Raw genomic sequence first — 23,061 nt, 5'->3', positions numbered from 1 at the left:
ACGATAAGATATGATATTCTGCTATGTGTGAATGGTCCCCGTCGACAAAATAGCGTGAACAGGGACGAACCATACCCCAATTTATTGTCCACAATATTTTCTCGTGTATGATCCATATTATCGTGTGGACAGTTTGTGGAAAGGTTTTAGTGTAACACACCTATGTTACATTAGTCTAATTACTCTCATTTTATTTAATCTTTTAATAATTTTTAAAATTTTAATTTTTAATATTATCAATAAAATAATAATTTTTAATGTTAATTCTAGCACAAGTCCGATGGTTCTCATTCTCAACTCTTTTTTCATTATTTAAATATTAAAATTTTAATATTTTTATCAATAAAAGAATATTTAAAATATTAATTTTTTATTTTTAATGTTTAAAATACTATTTTTTAATTATTTAAAAATACAATTATTGTCTACATATTGATGCATTTTTTTCTACTACCATATAAAATGCAAAAATTAGACATTTATAATCAATTATGTAGATCTCTCATAAAATGTATATGAGATACATGGAATAAAAAAGTATGGTTTGGAATACCTATAAAACACCACAGTTGGTATAGACTAGTTCAATCCACACAATTTATCCATAATTCAGAACCACTATGGACTGTAGTGGGTATGGAATATACCCACCAATTTTTCATCCACACACAGAGCACCCCTTTAAAAACTAGGAGTGTCATATAACCCCTAAAATGAGAAGAAGATATAGGAAATGGGGAATGCATGTTGGTTGAGAAGTGTAACGTCTCATAGGGGTAAGTTTGGGTGAAAGGAGAGTGCATATGCAAGTCTCATGGACATGGGATGGACTATTGGGATTACATCTTTTACCTATTTTTTTTTAACAAAAAAGCAAGAAAAATATAAGAAATAATTTGACTTACCACCGAAGATTGAGAGTGGCTATATTCAAACCTTTTTTTATTAAAAAGGCCAATAAATTCGAGAAAACAATACCAATATAATGCAACAGCGGAGGAAGTCCCACCCTTTTTTTTTTTTTTTCTTTTAGAAATGAAGATTCATCTCTCTTAAAGTTACTCTCAACAGACTCTGCAACTAAAACTCCAATCCGACCTTTGTCGAACAAACTAAAACTTCTTAATTGGTGAAAGTCTTTGCAGTATCATGTCTTTCCAACATCGTAGATTCCTTGCTTTATAAGTCTAATTGATTTAATCTTTTCGATGAAAAGTAATAAATTATTAAATAGAAATTATTTTTAAAATAATTTATATTTTTTATTAGCATAAAAAACCTAAAAATATTACCAATCTCGACTTGAATTTTGATTAACAAAATCCATACATCGCACGGGCTCCATTAGTAAGTTATATAGTTTGATTGCTTCTTGCTTGTGTGTGAATGGAACGCTGACCTTTTTCCTATTGCTGTGTTTCTCAATTGAATGAAAATTATATAGTTAGCGGAAAAAATATCGTCCAAACCATTTAAAAAAGACAAATATAACAAATGTCCACATTACGTCACATTAATTCACTAACAGACGTTTACCCAAAAATAAATCACTAACAAACGATCCCCTTATCTCCCACCCACCCATCTTCATAAATTGCAACTTGTCATTTTCATCGACCGTGTAAATATATTTCGGATCCGGAATCTCACTCTTCTGCGACTCTAATTCGGGGTGAAAGCCATAATTTAGATTCTGTAGGTCTTATTCGAGGAGACTTTGGCCATACTTGGTTTATTGATGTGGGTCTTATTATTTTATTTTATTTTATTTTTCATTTGGGATAAGAATGAATAATATTAGAGTGTTTGATTATAAAGTTTTTGTCATGGGATATATTTTTTTTAGAATGAAAAATTAGCCCATAGCTTAAAAACTGAGATATCTTGCAGCATGAAAAATAATCATGTCCTGTTTTGCTCATTTTCATTCTTCGAGGAAACTCTGTCTATAAAACTGCTACCATAGATGTACTATTGCAGAAAGTAGAAACTCACATCTACAAACATTGACGGCCAGCCATCCACTAGTAAACATCTATGCCAACAGTTTTGGAGACCTAAGCTGGCCGTTTATGAATACTGACATGTTTTTTTTTTTTTTTTTTTGAAGACTAAAAATAAGCAATATAGGACACTTGTTAGTCTGAAAAAATTCATTTTTAGAGAAAAAGTATTTGGTTTATAGCAATATTTTCTCATTCTGCCTATTTTTACCCTTTTTTTGTCCATTTTAGAATTTTATCTTAAATAAGAATGAAAAAAAATGAGAATTGAATCAAACATAACCCTAAATTTTGCTAAACTTATAAGAATGACACGAAAGAGTCAGTCATATACCAAGCCAAAACCGACAAATTTATTGTTTTTAATAAGGGAATTTATAATGCTAGAAGAACTTTGATCAAACAAACCCATGTGAATTATGACGAAAACCCACATATTGGTTATAATTTTTATTATGCGGTTGATTGGTCATAAGTTTTTCGGGCATCATGACTTTTCGGTATCACAGTCAAACCCAATTAATAAACAAATAAAACTTCTCCTGCCAAAAGAAAATTAATAAATAAATAAATCAGCAACCAACCTCAGTTTTGGGAACATCTCCTTTGTCATCGGAAATATTCTCGGTGTGCTGTGTAATGACTTATATGGAATAGTGTTGATAGCAGATGTGCTAACAGTAAAGAAACGAAGAGGATGACCCGGGCTAGGATCTGTTAGCTACTCACAAATTGTTCCCACATCTCTACCCATGGAACATTATAGTTGCACATTAGAAATATCTCCATTTTCATTCACAGGAGATATTCAGTAGATGACAGATTTAGAGTAGGTGATTTCACTTAACTAGGGACCCACCTTTCTGCCAACAAAATATGTTTCACCACCCTCCCAACATGATCATACACGACACGTCATGCATAACATGTCCCACTTTTGTAGTGGATCCCAGTCTCATGGTAAGATATGCAATGTCAGATCATATTTGGCGAGTGTTGGAAAAATTGGGAACTGTTCCTCACGCAGGGTGCCTCACATGCACATCTCACCATGCATTAGGAATATCTCTCGAGAATAATCACATATAAGTACGGGAGATGTTTACAATACATGGTGGGATGTGCCTGTGAGGCGCCCTGTATGAGGAGAAGATCCAGTCTCGTGTTGGAATCCATCCCAACTCTGTTCATAATAAGATATATCGTACTGTATTTTTTTTTTTTTTTTCTATGATCCATTGTACCAAATCATTAACCAGTACAGGCACATGGAAATCAGGAACAATGGACAAAGAAGTGGTCCTGGGTACATTACAATCATAAGGTAGCAGCTGGTTTATTGTCATGCACGGGTGAAAATGTAAAATATGAATTCCAATTTCTTTGGTTTACCATAAAAGAATTCTAATATTTTCCTTTGTTTTTGGACCCTACTCCCAACTTACAATTTTCTTTGAGATGATTCAAGGTTCTCTCTGTGCAATGTATATTGGATAAAATCATAATTCCCCTTTATGGTTCTGTTGCAGATAGAGGCAGAAAGTCACGGAGCAAGAACGAGAAAGAGAGACACAGAGAAATTATGGAATCTCAAGACCAGTTCAGAACCCCTCTTAGTGAGTCTTCTCGCCTCCTCATCTCCGTCTGGTTCCATTTCTATCTACCATACTACCTCACCCTACTGCTAAAGCTCTTGTTTTTTTTTTTTTTTTTTTTAACTTAATTGAATTCCTGTTTATTATAATTCTCCCTGCAGTTACGAATAGAGGAGGAAGTAAGGACGAAAATCATAACCGCCCATCCTCTTCTACTTCTTCACCTACTACCAAACTTATTCCGTCTTTAGACTGCCCAGAATCTGAAAACTCTCCGATCAAACAGGTTGCTCTGACGGTACCCACCACCGACGAAAATACCCTCCCGGTATTGACCTTCCGGATGTGGGTCCTAGGAACAATCTCATGCGTTGTCCTCTCCTTCCTCAACCAATTCTTCTGGTATCGCACCGAGCCTTTGGCCATCACCGCCATATCAGCTCAGATCGCCGTGGTCCCACTTGGCCGTCTAATGGCATCCATGATAACCGATCGCACGTTCTTCAAGGGTTCCCGGTGGGAGTTCTCGCTGAATCCTGGACCATTTAACGTCAAAGAGCACGTCTTGATCACCATCTTTGCCAATTCAGGTGCCGGCACGGTTTACGCAATACACATCGTCTCTGCTATTAAGGTGTTTTATAAGAAGAATATCACCTTCTTTGTCTCCCTAATCGTCGTTATAACAACCCAGGTGATTCTCTCTCTCTCTTTAGACTCTTACTAAACGTATATGATTTGTTTACATTTTGGGGGTTTGAGTGGAACACCTTTTATAGGGTTGGATAGTTTGAATGGTAGGTGCTGGGGTTTGGTTGGGCAGGGATCTTCCGGCGATACCTAGTGGAACCGACCGGCAGCAATGTGGTGGCCCGCCAATCTCGTTCAGGTCACCCTCTGTTTCAACTTTCAAGATTTGTGTGTATGTGTGTGTGTCAGATTCTACTTTCCCGACGGTCTTGATTTCCGGCAAGCAAGTCCAGTTTAGCTGCACTTGATGGGATAGGGATCTGCTACCAACAGACCTCCCTCCCAACACTGTTCCAACGTGCCAAGGCAGCCGTATGATGGGAACTTCTCCCTTTTCGTCATGGAGAGATTAAATTTGATTTTATAATTTCAGTTTATATCTTTACCATTTAGGCGCTGTTTGTTTATTCCAGCAAGTGCATGTTTCTTAAGTAAAAATTGCCCCGATAAGTGAGATTTAGTTTTTTTGTGCATTGCAGCAAGTTACTAGGCAAAGAGAGCGGTGAAAAGTGCTTATTGGTGTGTAGATAAATTAAATTATTTACAGGGTTTAACTGATATTCTTTGGTATTACCACAATAGTGGCAAGCAAACAAAAGTATCATGGTCAACTTATTGGTTGACCAATTTACTCCCTCCCACCCCACTAAATATAGACAAACAAACAAGGCCTTATTTGGACATGCATGCATGGGGGCCGTTTAGTTTTTTTGCCATTTATTTAATAAACATTTTATACGACATTCATCTTGAAAAATGAGAAAAACGATTGAAAAACGTTTTTGGATTATTTTTGAGAAATTAGGTGTCATATAAACTGAATAGTGAAAAAACAACTTGGTGTTTGAGAAAACATTAAATAAATGTTTCTCACACAAACAAAGACAAACATTTATAAACAATCTAACAAAACAACACCTGTTGGGAGAAACACCTATATGGCACTCATGAACTTGCACCATTTTTCAAAGAAACAACACCATCATAGTATGTGCTTATTTTCCCTCCATGAGGTATTAATAATATTATATAACTACCAAAAAAAATTAAAAATTAGGATCATTTTATGGTACTCCAAAACAAGGGTCAATTATTTATACACCCCTAATAGTTACACGACTTTACTAAAACCTAGACTTTTAGTTTGTGTATTACTAAGACATTTCTTATACTTTGCAACCACTTTATGTAATTGGTGCTTTTGTTAGGAATCATTTATACCTTCGAGAATGGCTAAATTTATCTTTTAAAACAAGTGAAAATTGTGAAACATAAATCCAAGGGTTTTTTTTTTTTTTTTCTTTTATTAAAAAATACATGTAATTACTAGTCATCTTATCAACCTTTTAGGGAATAAAACCATCACCCCAGATTTGGAAAAGGCATGAACTGCATATAATGTGAGATCTGTTAGGGGTTATTTTGGAATAAAAAACAATAGACCCATGATCTTTCACATTTTTCATTTATTTTAAGAGACTGCCCATCATTCCTAGATGAAAATGCAAACAGCTCTGGATAAAAGATGGATTAGATGAAGTGGTTGCAGACTATAGGGGTGTTTTTAGTAATACACAAACTAGATGGTAGCAACCATAATGGGTGTGTAAACTAGAGGTATAGATGGTACCAATAAAGAGTGACTCAACACAAATAAATGATTTTAAAGGGAAAGTGAATGACATTAAAAATATATTAACCAAAAGAATGGCAAGAAATGATCTAATAGTAGGACAGGATTCATTATTTAAGCTCCCATAATATGATGATAGATGGCATGGGAGTAGATAAAGGGAAGGGCAAAACAGTATATATTCATGTAGCTAATTCCGTATGGTTGGGACAGGGGTGGGTTAGGATGACGATAATGAATAGGACAGGATTCATGTAAAGGAAGGAGAGAGGTTATTAAACTTCTTGATTTCTATGAAATACTGAACAAAAAAAATTATAGTTGTTGTTATTGTACTTATTTAGAGAGGTTATTAAGTGTAGTTTTATTTATTTATTTTTTCATAAATCAAAATACTAAGGTTGTGTTTGGTTTAAAAGAAAATGGGTTTCCCTACCTTGCCTAAGAGAATGCTCCAGTAGTGGGAAGGACCCATAAGACAAAAGCTGGACATTTTTTTTTTTTTTCTTTTTGAACGAGTTTGATAATTGTAATAACAAACAAGTAAATATATAAATAAATAACAAATTGTTTTGGGTTGCTTGGTCAAACTGTCTACCTAAGGGAGCCAAAGTGGAAACAATGGATCCTGTTAATTTGCGTCTTTCTTTTATTTTGAGAGAGAGAGAGCTTAATTTAATTTACTCTATCTTTTAATGGTAATCTCACCTCATCCGGTCATAATCCTTCTATTTTTCATATTAATTAAACATTATAAAACGATATAAAAGAGTGAGGACCGAGGAACCCCCCGAACCCCAACCATCAGATAGGATCAAGATATAGAGTGAGATCTGGAGTCTACGGTGCATGTACACTCCCTGGGACCGACGATTTAGCATCAGCCAGATGGACACAATTTATGGTATATTATGATTTATGGAGGGTGGACCCATGAGCTGGGCCTGTCATCGTTTTCAACCAGCAAGGATTCTTTGTTTTTCGACATCAGGGAATCTATTTCGAATGGAGTCCATCAGCAACACGTCAAAAACAAAACTTGATTAATAATTATTACATAAACATACTCTTCAAATATAACTGGAATTTTTTTCTCAACTTAGTATCTCTTCTCATATTTTCTATTTTTGTTTTCCACACATTCTTCACTAGTGATTTTAGGTAAGAAGAGCTAGCTATTCAAAAATCTATAATATACATCATGGTTTTGGAACGCCATTGACCCGGACGGTCGGATCGTTTGGCCCGGGAACCATTCAAGCAATTGATTCCGTTTTACCCAAACTCAATCCCTGGCAAAAAATTATTGAATGGGTTAACGACTCGTTGACCCAGGTGGTCGAACCGTCGATCTGTTGATCTATTCAACGGTTTTTGGCCATTTTTTATTAATTTTATTTTTAATTTTTTTTGTTGTTAGAATGGTTCATGTATTCGAACCGGACGATCGAACTGTCGACCCAGAAACTGGTGGCTAGAACGATTTCATTTCTGAAAATCACCCTTATTTATTTATATTAATTGGGTTCTCAATTAACATCTGCATGAGCTGTAGGTATATGGTACTTAGGGGTGTAAATGGATTGAATTCGAATCGGATAAGGAAATATCTGAATTCGAATCCAATTAGAAAATTCAATATTGGAATTTGATTCAATATCCAACGGATATTGAAAATTAATATTTGAATTCGAATCCAATTAAATATTTGAATATTCGATTCGAATTCGACTAATTAATTATTTTAGGTAATTAATAAATATATAAAATAAACATTTTATTTATATAAAATATATAAATTATTTATATAATTTAATTATAATATATATAAATTATAAAACATTTATAAATTTTATATATTATATATAAGAATTAAATAATCAATCGAATTCGAATATTTATCAAATCAAATCAGGTCATATCCGAATTCGAATCCGATTAGCTATTCGATATGAATGGGATATCCGAATTTGACCAATTAAATATTCGAATTATTCGAATTCGATTCGATTATACCGAATCTCCTGACTCTTCCTCTTCGGTACTTGCTTCATTTTTACAAGTACATATGTCGTTGGCACAACATTCTTCCGAGGAAGTAGAGGATTCCCTTAAAGATACTTCTTCTTCTTCTTCTAGTTCATTGATTTTCTTAGAGATGTTTTTATTTTTAAAACACTTATTGGCATAATGACCTTTCTACCTGCATTTGAAACAAGTTAGGACTGAAGGTTTTCTTGTTTTAGAAAACCTTTTAGATTTTTTGTATTTCCTATTTTCCTTTTTCCTAGAAAAACTTGTTTTCTTTTTCTTTTGGGCCGGTCTGGAAGCGAAGGATTTAGGAGCCATTCCAAACTGGTAACAGAAATCTCCCAACTCTCTTTTAGAGTTGATTTTTTCCTTTTTAACTTGTCTCTTTAGACGCAGATCATTACATAATTCTAATCCTATCCGATTTACAACTTGGACTAGATATCCCATATGAGTAATTAGAGTAAAGAATTCTACCACCTCCTATTTGTCTAAGGTAGGTCCTAACCTTTTCAGCAAATACTGGTGGGAGTCCAGAAATGAATTGTTCTTTCCAGAAATCCTGTCTGGAGTTGGTTGTACCATCTAAAATCAGATAGGGTTTTACATTTAAGATGGAATTCTTCAAAGAATCGAATGAACCATGAGTGTCTAAAGATAAAATTCTGCAATAGGAAGACTCTATACCGGGCGTCTTGATAATCCCAGTAGTTGAATATCTTGGGTCTTCTGTCAATAGGCTTAATGATGAATTTTGGCTTGTTGGCATCACCCCAAGCAAATAAAGATATAAACTTGACTATTACTAGCTTGGAATAAGTTAGTTCAGAGTTGTTTGGGTCTTTAAAATAATGTTGAATTCGTGCAGATCCAGTATAGAGGAGAATTTCTTCATAATATTTTTTATCTTTATTTTGACCACAAACTGTGAAGTGATGCCCGTCAAGGATGGAGAGGGCTAATTGCTAAAGTGCTCCTTCTGGGTTGACATGAGAGGAGACAGAGGTTGCTTCTTCTCGGGAGATGGTTACCACAAAATCTAAAAGAGTTAGAAACATATTGGCTCAAATTAGCCTCTTCCATAACTGGAGATGGATCCCTAATTAGGGGAGATATTGATGGGGACTGATTAGTCCTAGAACTTGATCTGATCTGATGATTAGATCTTGGATTGAACTCATTAGTCATTCTGGAGCGCCTGAAAGTGGACTTATAGGAAGACGATGTCTTTTGTCGGTCATCTTCAATTAGATAACCTTGTAAGAATTCCCTTGTTAGAAAATCAGGTAGAGCATTTTCTAATCCTTTAATATATTTAATATCAAAATCAAAAACTGATAAAATAGCTTGCCATCTAGCAAAAATTTGTTTTGAAACCAGGTTTTTGACGTCTTTTTCCAAAATTTCTTTGGTAGATTTATAATCAATTTGAAGGGTAAAATGCTGGTTTATCAAATCACTTTGAAATTTAGTGATGCAAAGAACTATGTTGAGCATTTCCTCTTTTACAGTGGAATATTTATTCTATTAGTTTGTTTACCTAAAACATTTAGGCATATATTTGTATAATTATTTTGTTCTATAATTTGAGAACAATGTTCTGAAGCAATTTTTTCAGATTCTTTTATTATCATCGAATTTTTTATTGGGCTGGCTATGATCTCATCTTTTCCTATTTTTATTGTTTCCAAAGGTAGATGTATTAATTCCACAATTTTTTCCAATTGCTGCTGTCTTCCAAGCTTTAGACAGTTTTTTGGTAACACACAAATCTAATTCTTCAGAGGGAGGTTTCATTTTCTTGAACTGTTTTTGTTTTGCAAGCCATTCCCAAAATGGGATATTTTCTTTTAATTCCTTCATATCATCATACCATAACTCTCTGATACGATCTCTCTCTTCTTTAGAGAATTTTTCGAAGAACCATTTCTTCTTTAAAGGTTGTACATTAAAAGTCTAACCTGATAAAGTCTTTGTCTATTTGGAAATCTTCTTCTATTTCCAACATATTAATTTCAAAGTTTGCCTCTATAGGCTCATAGGATTTAATTGACTGATTTTCTCTTCAAACTGTATGATAGTCTGAAGAAGGGGTATCCATCATTGGTGTTTCATAAGTGGCATAAATGATGCCTGGAGGAGGATGTGCAGATTTTGTTAAATCTATTGATCTTCTGGATCTTGTATCCATCGATTCAACGTACGAAGGCCGCGAAGATGACGAGGCTCTTCAACCTTAATTCTACCGATCCATCTTGTTCACTGAATATAGATGCCAATTCAGTAGATTCGATAGGTCTGAGATGTTCTGCTTTAGTGAGTGACCAACTATCCGACAATTTCACTTACGAATTCAGCATTATTTCAGAGACCGAAACAAATCCGAACTAGCTTATTCCAAGCTAGTAATAGTTAAGTTTATATCTTTATCCGCTTGGGGTGATGCTAGCAAGTCAAAATTCATCACTAAGCCTATTGGCCGAAGACCCAAGATATTCGACTACTGGGATTATCAAGACGCTTGGTACAGAGTCTTCTTGTTGCAGAATTCCATCTTTAGACACACATGGTTCATTCGATTCTCTGAAGATTTTCAAGGCCCATATCCCGATTGGGCATATGTTTGGTGGACCTCTTGGGGAGCTTCAGATAATCCAGCAATTTCACTTCCTTCCAGGTGATTTGCCTAGGAATTGTGACATTATTCCTAGCATTGGTCTGGAATAGGGTAGTCATTCCCATAATTCCTGTTATCCTGGTATTAGGACGGATAGTATTCATGGTCTTAAAGTAGACTCTGTACACTAACGCTATATTCTTTGATCCTGGTTTCATGTCGAAACCTTGGGTTTGAAGCCTGAGGGTTAAGGCTTCATGAATCCTGGGATCCATTAGTGACACGGAGAAATTTGGGAAGGCATTAAAGTAACCTTCATTACCCTTAGGAATATATTCAAGTGTTTTTAGTGGGACTTTATAGATGGGGAATAAATTAACACATCATCTATATACACTATTATGAATAGAGTGTATGGGGTGAAGATCTAATTCATAATTCTTTGAACCTCAGATGGGGCGTTTTTTAGCCCAAAAGACATTCCATTCCATTCATAGTGTCTGAAGGGCACTGCGAATGTCGTCTTATATCTATCCTTTTCTTCTATTATAATCTGCCAATAACCTAATTTTAGGTTAAATTTGGAGAATATTTCTGCATTGTATAGACGGTTTATTAGATCCTATTTATTAGGAATAGGGCATCTAATCCATCTTAGGGCCTTATTGAGGGGCTTATAATTTATTACTAATCTTGGTACTCCCCTTTATATTTCTGCTACATTTTCTACATAGAAAGTAAGGTAAAATACAAAAACCTCCCATGAATTTTCTGATAATCATAAAAACCTCCCCTATAGTTTTCTTTTAGCAAACCCCCCCCCCTTTATTTTTGAAAAAATCAACAAATACTTCCCTTCCATCAATGACCAAAACTGAAAACATTAAAGAGATGATATTTTTTTCAAAATACCTATTTTACCCTTTTACAGATTAATGTGCATCTATTTTTACTAGAATAGCATTGTCGTGGCTTAAACACTATTCATCTTCTTCCTTACGACACCCAGCGGCAGAATAGCGGTGCATTCCATAATCCACTCAAGAAATCAGTAGGTTCTCATGGAAAAGTAGTAGAAAAGGTCATCCCTTCTCGTCAAACTAGAGTTTCTTGCCTCCCTGGGTTTCTCTTTATCTCTTCTCTCTCTGTTTTGTTTTTTAGAGATGGAGATGATGAAGAGCTTTGGCGGATCTGCAGTTCCTAGCTCTCTACTTGAATGTTCTCTTGTGCCGGCTCTAATAGTGCTTGGCTTTCAGGCTTTCAGGCTTTCAGGCTTTCAGCTCTTCACCTGAACGTTCTCTTGTGCCAAATCCGCCGACTGATGGAAGCCGAGACCCTACCTACTTGCTGTCGGTAATGAGTGGGGTGGTAGGATTTCTGAAAGATTCGGCAGGTGCCAAGCCTACACAAAAGTTCTGCTGGCATTATCCCTGGCAGAATGCAATGGCAACGTGGTCGTTGAGGCGGGAGTGGTTGCAGAGGTGGTGGAGACAGTGGCGGAGCTAGAAGGATCAATGGTAGAGGCGGGAGTGGTTGTAGAGGTGGTGGAGATAGTGGCAGAGCTAGAAGGATCGGTGGCAGAGGCGGGAGCAGTTGCAGAGGTGGTGAAGACAGTGGCGGAGCTAGAAGGATTGGCGACAAAGATATAATGATATGGTAATGAGATCGGCACAGAGGCGGGAGCGGTTGCAGAGATGGATACAAAGACGACAGGAAGAGGGAAAGAGCATGGGAAGTGATTTTTGGAGGGGGTGGCTCCGTCGGAGGATGTTGGTCGAGCAGTGGTGCTAGCGCTGCAGGGAGAGTGCAGGGCAAGGGTGAGGAGGAAGGGGGCCCAAATTCGGTGCTTTAAGAGAATGGACAGCTAGATCTGTTGGAGGACAGGCACTGATGAATGTTGATGGACTTTTGCTTCTTTTGGAATAGGCAAACCACAGACATAGAGTAGAGAGAGAGGGAGGGAGTGGTCTGAGTGGAGAGAAGAAAAAGAAAAGAAAACCCCCCATTTTTGGGTAAAATACAAAAATAGATGCACATTAATTTGTAAAAGGGTAAAATAGGTATTTTGAAAAAAATCATCATCTCTTTGACGTTTTCTGTCTTGGTTATTGACGGAAGGGAGGTGTTTGTTGATTTTTTCAAAAATAAAGAGGAGGTTTTTGTTAAAATGAAACTATAGGAGAGGTTTTTATGATTGTCAGAAACTTTAGTAGAGGTTTTTGTATTTTACCCTAGAAAGTAGGGCAACTCCAGGGAGATTTGCTAGGTCTTATTAGACCCTTTTCTAATAATTCTTGGATCTCTTTTTTATAGATTTCTAATAATCTATTATTCATTTGAATTGGTCGGGCTTTTTGGGGATTTTTGTTTCACTAAATTTTTCTTCATATTATTATTATTATTATTATTATTATTATTATTATTATTATTATTATTATTATTTGGCTTCAATCAATTTCATATCTCCCTTCTAAGGTTACAATGAAAAATTGTTTATTATTGAAGTAAACTAACCAGGTGTAGAATTTGCTGTTACAGGGCCCTACACGAAAAAGAAGAGAGATCCAAAGGTGGGCTAACACGAACTCAGTTCTTGATTGCCTTCATCTGCAGTTTCGCCTACTACGTTTTCCCGGGCTATCTTTTCCCAATGTCAACCTCACTGTCATGGGTCTACTGGATATTTCCAAATTCAAACGTAGCCCAACAATTGGGCTCGGGTCTTAACGGGCTTGGCCTCGGTGCTATTGGACTTGATTGGTCAACAGTTTCGTCCTACCTTGGGAGCCCACTTGCGAGCCCATGGTTTGCCACTGCTAATGTGGCTGCTGGTTTTTTTATCATAATGTATATCCTAACTCCGATCTTCTACTGGCTCAATGTTTTCAAAGCCAAAACATTCCCCATATTCTCCGATGGCCTCTTCACCTCCTCGGGGCACACCTACAACATCTCAAGCATCATAGACTCCAATTTCCATCTTGACATCAATGCATACGAGAAGAACGGGCCGCTCTACCTCAGCACTTTCTTTGCTATGACCTATGGTGTTGGCTTTGCAGCGCTTACAGCTACGGTTGTTCACGTCCTTCTCTTTCACTGCAGGTATATATCACTGACAAGACACTGGCCAATGCTAGCATCACGACCTTGCCTTTCAGGGTCTGTTTGATTTGCAGTCGAAATTAGAATCAGAATAGTTTATTCTTATAGTCAGTTTGGTTCAAACAGGAATCTGAATGAGAATTAGAATCAACTGGAATATGATTTTATTCCCAAGAGAGGGCGAATGGCCATTCCTTTAAACAGGGAAAGGGAAAGGTGGAATGGCAATATGATTCCAATTCCATCGAACCAAACAGTTGGAATCGGAATGGGCAATTCCGAACCACTATTCCCATGAACCAAACAGGCATTCAGTCTTCACCCATCAAAATGTAAACATTGGTTTTGAAAACAAGTCAATTTATAAGGCAGAGTGCAAAACCATGTGATGGTGCTATGTGTGCAGGGAAATATGGCAGCAAAGCAAGTCGGCCTTCCAAGAAAAGAAGATGGATATACACACAAGGCTTATGAGCAGGTACAATCAAGTCCCCGAGTGGTGGTTTGTGTGCCTCCTCGCGGCTAACGTTGCAGCCACCATCTTTGCTTGTGAGTATTACAACGATCAGCTGCAATTGCCGTGGTGGGGCGTCTTACTAGCATGTGGCCTTGCTATTTTCTTTACTCTCCCCATAGGCGTCATTACTGCCACCACAAACCAGGTAAATAATTTGATTCTTCTCTCACAGTTCTCTCCCTTCAATGAGAAGCTGAAAGAGTATTTGATGATCAAGTTCATCTAGCTCATTGCGTTATAAATCTTTTGTTTGAACCAACAGTGTTTTCAAACCTCCGTTGACCTGGATGATTGGACTGTTCGGTCAGGGAACCGTTCAGGCAAAAAGTTCCATTTCACCCTTAATTCAGTTCTTGGCGAAAAACCGCTGATTTGATCAATGACCTGCTGACCTGGATGGTCGACCCATCAACCCATTCAACAGTTTTGGAACAGCCGTCCATTCGAGCAAACAGTCAAACCATCGAACCAAAAACCGGTGGCCAAAACTGTTCCGGTTCCAGATAGGTTTATACTTTTTAAAACCTTGGTAATTAACTTCATTTTGGAATACAGACACCAGGCCTGAACATCATCACAGAGTATATCATTGGATACTTGTATCCAGGTCGTCCCGTTGCTAATATATGCTTTAAGGTTTATGGATATATCAGCATGACATAGGCCATCACCTTTCTACAAGACTTCAAGCTCGGTCACTACATGAAAATTCCGCCCAGGACAATGTTCATGGCACAGGTAAATTAGTTTCTGATCCAGATCCGGAGGACTACTACTGTTAGCTAGCCTTCACCCACTGAATTATCATTTGCTTTTCTTGATTCCAACAGGTAGTTGGAACACTTATAGCAGGTCTAGTGTACTTGGGAACCGCCTGGTGGCTCATGGCCACTATCCCAGACATCTGTGATACTTCATTGCTACCCCCAAACAGCCCATGGACCTGCCCAAGCGACCATGTGTTCTACGACGCCTCCGTCATCTGGGGATTAATTGGGCCACGAAGGATCTTCGGTGAGCTTGGCACCTATAAGGCCATCAACTGGTTCTTCCTAGCAGGGGCCATTTCCCCTCTCCTAGTTTGGTTTGCTCACAAGGTCTTCCCACAGCACAAGTGGATCGGACTCATTAACATGCCTGTCCTAATAGGGGCAACATCATCGATGCCCCCGGCTACTGCCGTAAATTACAGCAGTTGGATTATCGTCGGCTTTCTCTCCGGCTTTCTTGTCTATAGGTACCGCCAGCAATGGTGGCAGCGCCATAACTATGTCCTATCTGGGGCTCTTGACGCTGGCCTTGCGTTTATGGGTGTGTTACTCTACTTGTGCTTGGGCTTAGAGGGCATCAGCCTCAGTTGGTGGGGGAGCGACCTAGATGGCTGCCCGCTTGCTTCTTGCCCCACCGCCAAAGGCGTTCTAGTTGAAGGCTGTCCGATTTTCTGATCCTTCTTCCAATTAATTACTATATTGTATACACACCTACAATTACATTTTCTCCTCTAATTTCACCATTCTAAAGAAGAAATTAAATTTATTTTTAAAAATTATATACCTTCGTTAAGGTCCGTACGTTTTTTGATAAGTTATTTATCCTGTTAAGTATACATTTATTTATGTTCTTTTATTTCTCAAATAAATAAAGCAATAATCATTTTAATCATAAAATTTTATTATTGAAAGAGATAAATAATTACATTATTAGAATTTTTTATATGTATGGTGATTACTTTAAAAGCCAAAATAATCACCATGTGTTCCATGTATAGAGATATGGACCCACCATTAAATGGGTCTCACCTAGAAGGCTAAAAGATCCACCATCTGATTTTGGAATTTAATTGTAGATTTAGACCGTTAGAGTACCTTTTAAGCAAATAGATTTGATTGTGCCTTTTTTTGTCTCGCTGTTCTTTAACTTAAGTTGCATCCATGGTTTTTAAAACCGGACCGGACCGGAAAAACCATAATCTGTCAGCCACCCGGGTCTGGTTTTACTAGAAATCGGAAATTTGAAAATAATGTTGAAAAGTCAAAAAAACTGCTGACCCGGGTGGTTGGATCGCTAAACCGTTCGACCTGGGCAAGCGGTTCGTGTGTTAATATTTTTATTTTTAATGTTTTAAATAAAAAATAAAATACCATTTATATCCCAACCAGTTTGATTTTCGAATCCCAGTCCCTTATTTGGTTTAGCCTTTAGGGTTATTTCCCGAGTTCCCTCCTCAGTCCTCTCAAGTCTCAACCCTCACACCCTACCACCTGCAGCGGCCATCAACTCCGGCATCCAACGGTGACACACACCGACAGCAACCGGCGAACTTGCAGCAGCAAAAAGAGTCACCCTCACCCAAGCACTTGCAGCGGCACTCGGCACTCGGCACTTGGCGAGCTTGTTGACTCAATACACAAGATGTATGCAGTCTTATACCCTTGAGGGCTTCAAAACCTGAACTGATAAGCAAGGAATATCTTAAATTTTATCAAATCAACACATTCTTCTTCTTCTATCCTTCTTATTCTTCGTTTCCTATGAAAAAAACAGTCTCATCCTATATTTTTCTGAATTTTCTTTCTTTTTTTCTTCTCAAAATATGTTTTGATATGAAATTTATGCTTTCTTCTCAAAATATGTTCAGATAATTTTTTCTGAACTGATATGCTTTTTCCTTCTCAAAATAACAGGTGGTCATTACATATTATTGCTTACATATTTTTTTGAATTTTTTCTGTATGTTTTGGATTTTTTTCTGTATTTTATTATTTTTATATTTAGATATTTTTATTTTTTTCATATGTTGTTTTTTTTTCCTGTATTTTTTTGTTTATTTCTTGTATTTTATTTAAATTTTTATGATATTTTTTATATATAAGTATTTTTGTTTTTTATTTATTTATAACGTCATGGGTCAAACTGTTAGACCCTAACGGTTGAACCGCCAAACCGGAAAGCGGTGCCCTGACCGATTCGATCACCTGTTCGATTTTAAAAACCATGGTCGCATCTATCCAACTTAGACAAGTGGCAGCTTAAGAGGCACCACATTGCTGTTATGATGAGGGCCCCTTCAATATTGTAGCATACTAGCGTGACTCTAATGCAATTCTTTTTGTAAAATGTAATTGTTTTAACAAAATCAATCTAGTTTCCACATGTTTCTAAAGAAAAGAAAATTGTTTATAAAATGAATTTAGCATAGGATTAATTATAAATTTTTATGTGTTGTAAGGAATTAATATCGATATACTATAAATCCTCAGTATTAAAATGTTTTAATATATGATTTTATATGAGGTTATAGTTTGTCATGCCCCATTTTACTGAAAAAAGAATTGCAAAAAAAAAGTATTGAATTGATTTTTAGGTATTCTCATTTAATATATAATAGCATAAGAAACGTGCATAGCACCTACATACTTGGATTTAACTTTTATAATCTACACGAAATTCAAAACAAGTATTTGATTTATATCATAATAATAATAGAAAAAAGATAATAGATATATTTTAATTTACTTTTAGGTAGTTTATGAAGTAATAAAAAATAACAAGAGAAAAATTGTGTGCACAATCAAGTGGATTGGAACTTTTTGACACAAATCATTCCGGGGTCAAGGGGTTTGATTGAACGCTTCATCATGGGCATTAGATTGTAAATTCGTATATGAAAAAACCTTGCATTAGAAGATATATGATCAGTCTCAAGATCAAAATTTCCAAACGAAATAGTACTGGAATAGAGAGAGGGCAGAGATGCTGCTATCTACCTACGGACAACGCCATGCAGCCCCCTTTTGTAGAAGTCGTGCTACACTTGACTCTAGCTATATATCTATTCCGCTTAAATATCTCAATCTTTATCAAGAGGCCCTATTATGTGTTGGGTGTGGGTCCAGCCCATATGGAGGGGCCACCCCACCTTCATTTGCTCCCAAAAGAAAAGGGAGTCGAATAGTGGTAAAATGGTTATCACATTTTTGGCTTGTTTTTTTTTTTTTTTTATTTGAGTGGCGTTAAAGTAGTAACCACCAAATAAAGAAGAAAGAAGAAGAAAGAAAAAAAAAATATAGAATCAAAAAGAAAGTTTTTTTTGTTTTTTTGGTTCTTTGAGTTTTGTGAAGAAGAGGAAAAAATTGGCTCTTGTTCCATTCAAGATTAAGTTCGGAGGTGCTTTTCAAACCCGTTATTGATGATATTAAGTGTTGGAGTTAAGAATCCCACCCAGTTTAGATTTGGTGATTCTTCTTCCTTTTTTCTGTTTCTCAATTCAGATTTACAGCAACTTGGTGAGATCTAAACTTATGTTTGTGTTGTATTCACTTTGCATTTGGTGATGTTAATGTTGTTCTTGTGAGCTAATGATTATTTTCTTGATGTTTGTAAGTCTCTAGTTGCAATTAGAGAAAACTATTGTATTCATTAATTTCTGAATTAGTGGAAGACTTTTACGGATCATAGGTCCGTGGTTTTTCCTCGATTTTGGGGTTTTCCACGTAAAATTTTGCGGTGTGCTATTGTGTGGTGATTGTTATCTGTTTTTCTGTTACTTAGCTGAATTATTTACTTGTTATTATTATTGTTGGCAAATCCATTTTGACACACAAATTTCTACTACTATAGTGGAAGACTTGTTAATATTGCTGTCTTGGGATTGGTTTTAAATTCATTTCTGCTACTATAGTGTAACTTACCCAACACTATGGGTACTCAAAAAAAAATCAGAACATAGAATTAAACTGAGAAAATTGAACATTTTTGAAAAACTGAAAGATTGATTCAAAAACATCTACAGTCGGTTAATCAAATTAATCGGTATATTGAAAAAGCAAAGAATCACCAAAACTAGTCAATAGGTTGATTTGGTTTGGGGATTTTAAAAAATCAATAGTACTAGTTTCAAAAACTATCCCATAATTCGATCAACGGAACCATGAACGCCCTTACGCACCACGTATTGATCCAAAATGTTGCATATAACAATTCAAAATGTTAACAAAGGTGACGACAACAACATCTACACTAATTCTTGTTCTAAAGTGCAAGGTTTTTGAACTGCCCTTTATCCCGACAGTCGAATCATTCAAACTGGAAACTGGTCATAAAACTGGTTCCATTTTTATCCTGATGAACTATCATTTACGTAAAAAGCTGTTGAAATGGTTAGAGCATTTCAACAGTTCACGATTTAATGAAAGTTATTTAATTTTTTTAAGAAAGCATTAACAAAGAAAATAAGGAGCAGAGAAAGAAGGGGAGAGACTGAGACGAAGTCATAGATATGAGATCACTGAGACCAGAGAGAGAGACATCATTGTTACTGTTTCTTTTCTTCTTTCTTTCCTTTTCAGCTGGCATCCACCTACTTAGATTAATGATATGAGATGGGATCTGCTCCTCACACTTGGGCGCCTCACATGCACATCTACCGTGCATTGGGAACATCTTCCATGAAGAATAACTTAAAAGTACAGGAGATGTTCCCAGTGCATGGTAGGATGCACCCTCTGTAAGGAGCAGATCCAGTCTCTAATGATACATATACCCACACAATTAAACCATTCAGCCCAGACGGTCAAACTGCTGACATAGAAATCGGTTTATAGTGAGTGGATGTTGTTGGGGAATCATTGTTGAGAAGAACATATCTCTATCATCATTTTGTGGCATTTTATACAAGGCTTAATATACCATATCAACTAATACATGTCACATTTAGGAGTTATCCAGGAAAATAAGCTTTCACTGGTCCCAACATAAATCTGAAAAATGAACATGGGTTTCTTGGTCAAAGGGAATCAAAATCCCATTAACCAACTTTCCCCTCTCTCAAAATCCATAAAAAGAACGCCCCCTTAGCATTATTCCACGTGGGTCCAGAAAAGCTTGGCCAATACACCAACATATCAAAGGGGATGGATCATATAGTATTGTCTTTCAAAATAGAAGGAACCCTCTAATGTTCATTATCTTTTCAGAATATTAATTTTTTGAAGAGGAGCCTATGAATGATGATTTATGACTTTTTTGACAAAAATTTAAAATTAATTACATCTAGATGTTAGGAATGAATAACCATATGATAGTAAAAGTCCTATTGAATTTTCTATAAATATTTACATAAATAATAATTAAGTAATTTAATTAACAATAATTATTAATGATTACTTTTTTTCTAATTATTTTTCTATTTTATTAATTTTAACTTAAAATTTTCTGATTAAGTAATTATAATTTTAATTTCCCAAGTTAAAAGTTAATTAAGTACAAATAATTTTTAATAATACACTTATCATATATTAATTGTACACCTATTTATGGGCCACGTTAATTTTACGACTTATCCACACTTCCATAGAAAATATCTAGGACCGAGCCTGAGCTCGGACCTTAAACAGAATCCCAAAGCCCAGTCTGAATAGGATGTAAAACTAAATTTGAGACCAAAGCAAAATTAAGTATCTATTATTAATATATATTTTACTATATATAATATTATCGGTTCGGGCTTAGGCCAGACTTATTTACAAAAACCTGAGTTCAGCCTAAAAAATAATTGGGCCAGATACTTACAACCCAAGCCCAGCGGGCTATCCCACCCCACAAACAAGTACAATTAATTATAACTTTCATATATAAATTAATATTATTATTAATTCAAGTGGTAGTGATCTCCTAATCACCAACAAGATCTACACAAACTATACTTTCATCATCTCACACAGCCATACCACAAAAACCTCAATGATGAAACTAATTGCATCCTCATTGAGATCCAATTTGATTGTGACCCTTTTGACCTTGATGATACTGTTCGGATGAGACCAACACCTACACCCTTAACCCCAATTCAATGTTTGAAATTCCTTTATTTAATGTCTTAATATAGATTTTTCATTTTTATTTTTAACCATTTTATTTGTTATTTAATTATTGCATTAGTTATTAATCATTTTTAACCATATAATCAATTTTTAATGGTTTAATCATTTTCATTCCTATTATTATGCTAAGTTATTTATTATTTTTATTAATTATATTGCTTTTATATATTGATTAATTATTTATTCATTTTTATTTAACAATTTTACTACATATTTAATTATCTTATTATTTAATCAACCATTTTTGAATTGTTTAATCCTTTTCTATTATTTAACCATTTTGACAATGTTTGGCATCGATGTCGTTGCTCCAGAAAACAGCGACACATCAGTGCCATGTCAAAAAAATCGATGCTCTAGAAAACGGTCTAATGTTTGAAACTGTTTTTCCATTAAAAAACGTTGCCCCAAGCCATGCAAGGAAACGCTGAATTTGATGTTTTCTCATTTTGGAGCTAGTTGTTGCCAACGGTAACATGATGTGGCAGTGACGTGGCATCCAACATGTATTATATTTGAATTGATATGGTGCATCACAATGCACCATATCATAAAATGCTTCTCTTCTTTTTTAATGAACCCTAACATTTTCTTCTTCTACTTTTTCAGTTGTTGGAGGTTGAATGGCGTGTTTTCCATTCCCAATCAATGGAGGTCTACCTGCATAACCAGTCACTGGAGATAGGGCTGTTCACGGGTCGGGTTGGGTCGGTTTACTGAGATTTTTCCAACCGACCCGACTTAGTCGGGTTAACTAAAATTGAAACCGAAACCGACCCTGTGTTAAGCAAAACCGATCTGGTCGGTTTGAGTCGGGTTGGGTCAGTTTGGATCGGTTTCGGCTCTAAGTTCAACCATGCTTGAGAGTCAAATTATATTAGAGGTTGTGCTTGAGTTGAGGGGCTAAGGGGAGCAGACCAAGTTAGAATAGAATTTATCAAGAAAATAGAAAGTCAAACTGTATTAGAGAAAGAAGACTGAAATTTGTATATTCCAAGAAAACTTCTAATCTAAGTAAAAAAGGACACCTAATTATAATTGTAATTGGTTGCCTATTTGGTGTAAAAGACCATAGAAACTAGGATCTTTTGATTCTTTTCTTTAAACTTTTCCAAAAAAATTCATTGTCTAGTTGTCTTACAATACTTGCCATTAATGTCATTCCTAACTAGAAGACTAGAAATTAAGTTAGGTTGTAAATAGGATAGAGACAACTTAGTTAAGTAGGAACTAAGTAGGTTGTAACTACTAACTACTAAGTCGGTTCGGTTTCAGTTTTCACACATGAAAACCAAAACCGACCCGAACCATCGGTTTATAATTTTTTACAACCCGAAACCGACTGGTATTGAAGAAATCCCGACCAACTCGGGTTGGGTCGGTCCGGGTTAGTCGGTTTGGTCGGGTTGGGTCTTCTTATGAACAGCCCTAACTGGAGAATCGATCTCGTCGCCAAAGGTCTAGAGGTCTACCTTCTGTCCAGCTTTTCGGCATTATATTCTATGGCTTTTTATCAGTTTTTTTTGGTGATTTCTTTTTTTTTTTGTGATATATTCTGGTTTTTCCATGCAATTTCATTCAATTTTCTGACTTTCATACTTTGTTCTATATTTTTCTATTTGTTTAGAATTTTTCTATATTAATTTATAAGATTTTCTGTTTTCCCACATGTAATTTTCAGATTTTTTTTTGTCATTTCCTCATGATTTTCTGAATTTCTTTTTTTATAGTCTATTCAACAATTGAGACTATAGGATGAAACTGTTGGATGTAAGATAATATATACATAGTAGAAGCACTGGATAATGGGTAGCAGTGCTGAAAATGGATATGTGTTGCCCCAGGAAAACAGTGTTGTATATGCAGCATTGATGTCAAACACACTTTATTTCTGTTAATTAAGTAGGGTGCATGAATGGGAGATGCTTG

At 35.8% G+C, this 23,061-nt stretch overlaps 1 pseudogene across 1 annotated transcript; it reads left to right on the top strand.

Annotated features, from left to right (window-relative positions):
- The first annotated feature begins 3,325 nt into the window (after positions 1 to 3,325).
- On the top strand, positions 3,326 to 15,835 carry LOC104594109 (oligopeptide transporter 7-like; annotated as a pseudogene). The gene is made up of 8 exons (XR_016083679.1): positions 3,326 to 3,619; positions 3,760 to 4,292; positions 4,400 to 4,497; positions 10,425 to 10,428; positions 13,168 to 13,734; positions 14,141 to 14,396; positions 14,807 to 14,989; positions 15,082 to 15,835. The product of XR_016083679.1 is annotated as an oligopeptide transporter 7-like (transcript).
- The last annotated feature ends 7,226 nt before the right edge of the window (positions 15,836 to 23,061 follow it).

The sequence above is a fragment of the Nelumbo nucifera genome, chromosome 3 (assembly GCF_055504915.1).
Source record: "Nelumbo nucifera cultivar China Antique chromosome 3, China Antique-T2T, whole genome shotgun sequence".
In the NCBI taxonomy this organism is placed as follows: domain Eukaryota; kingdom Viridiplantae; phylum Streptophyta; class Magnoliopsida; order Proteales; family Nelumbonaceae; genus Nelumbo; species Nelumbo nucifera.
The sequence above is the reverse complement of the archived record's forward strand: the minus strand, read 5'-3'. Positions and strand labels throughout refer to the sequence as shown.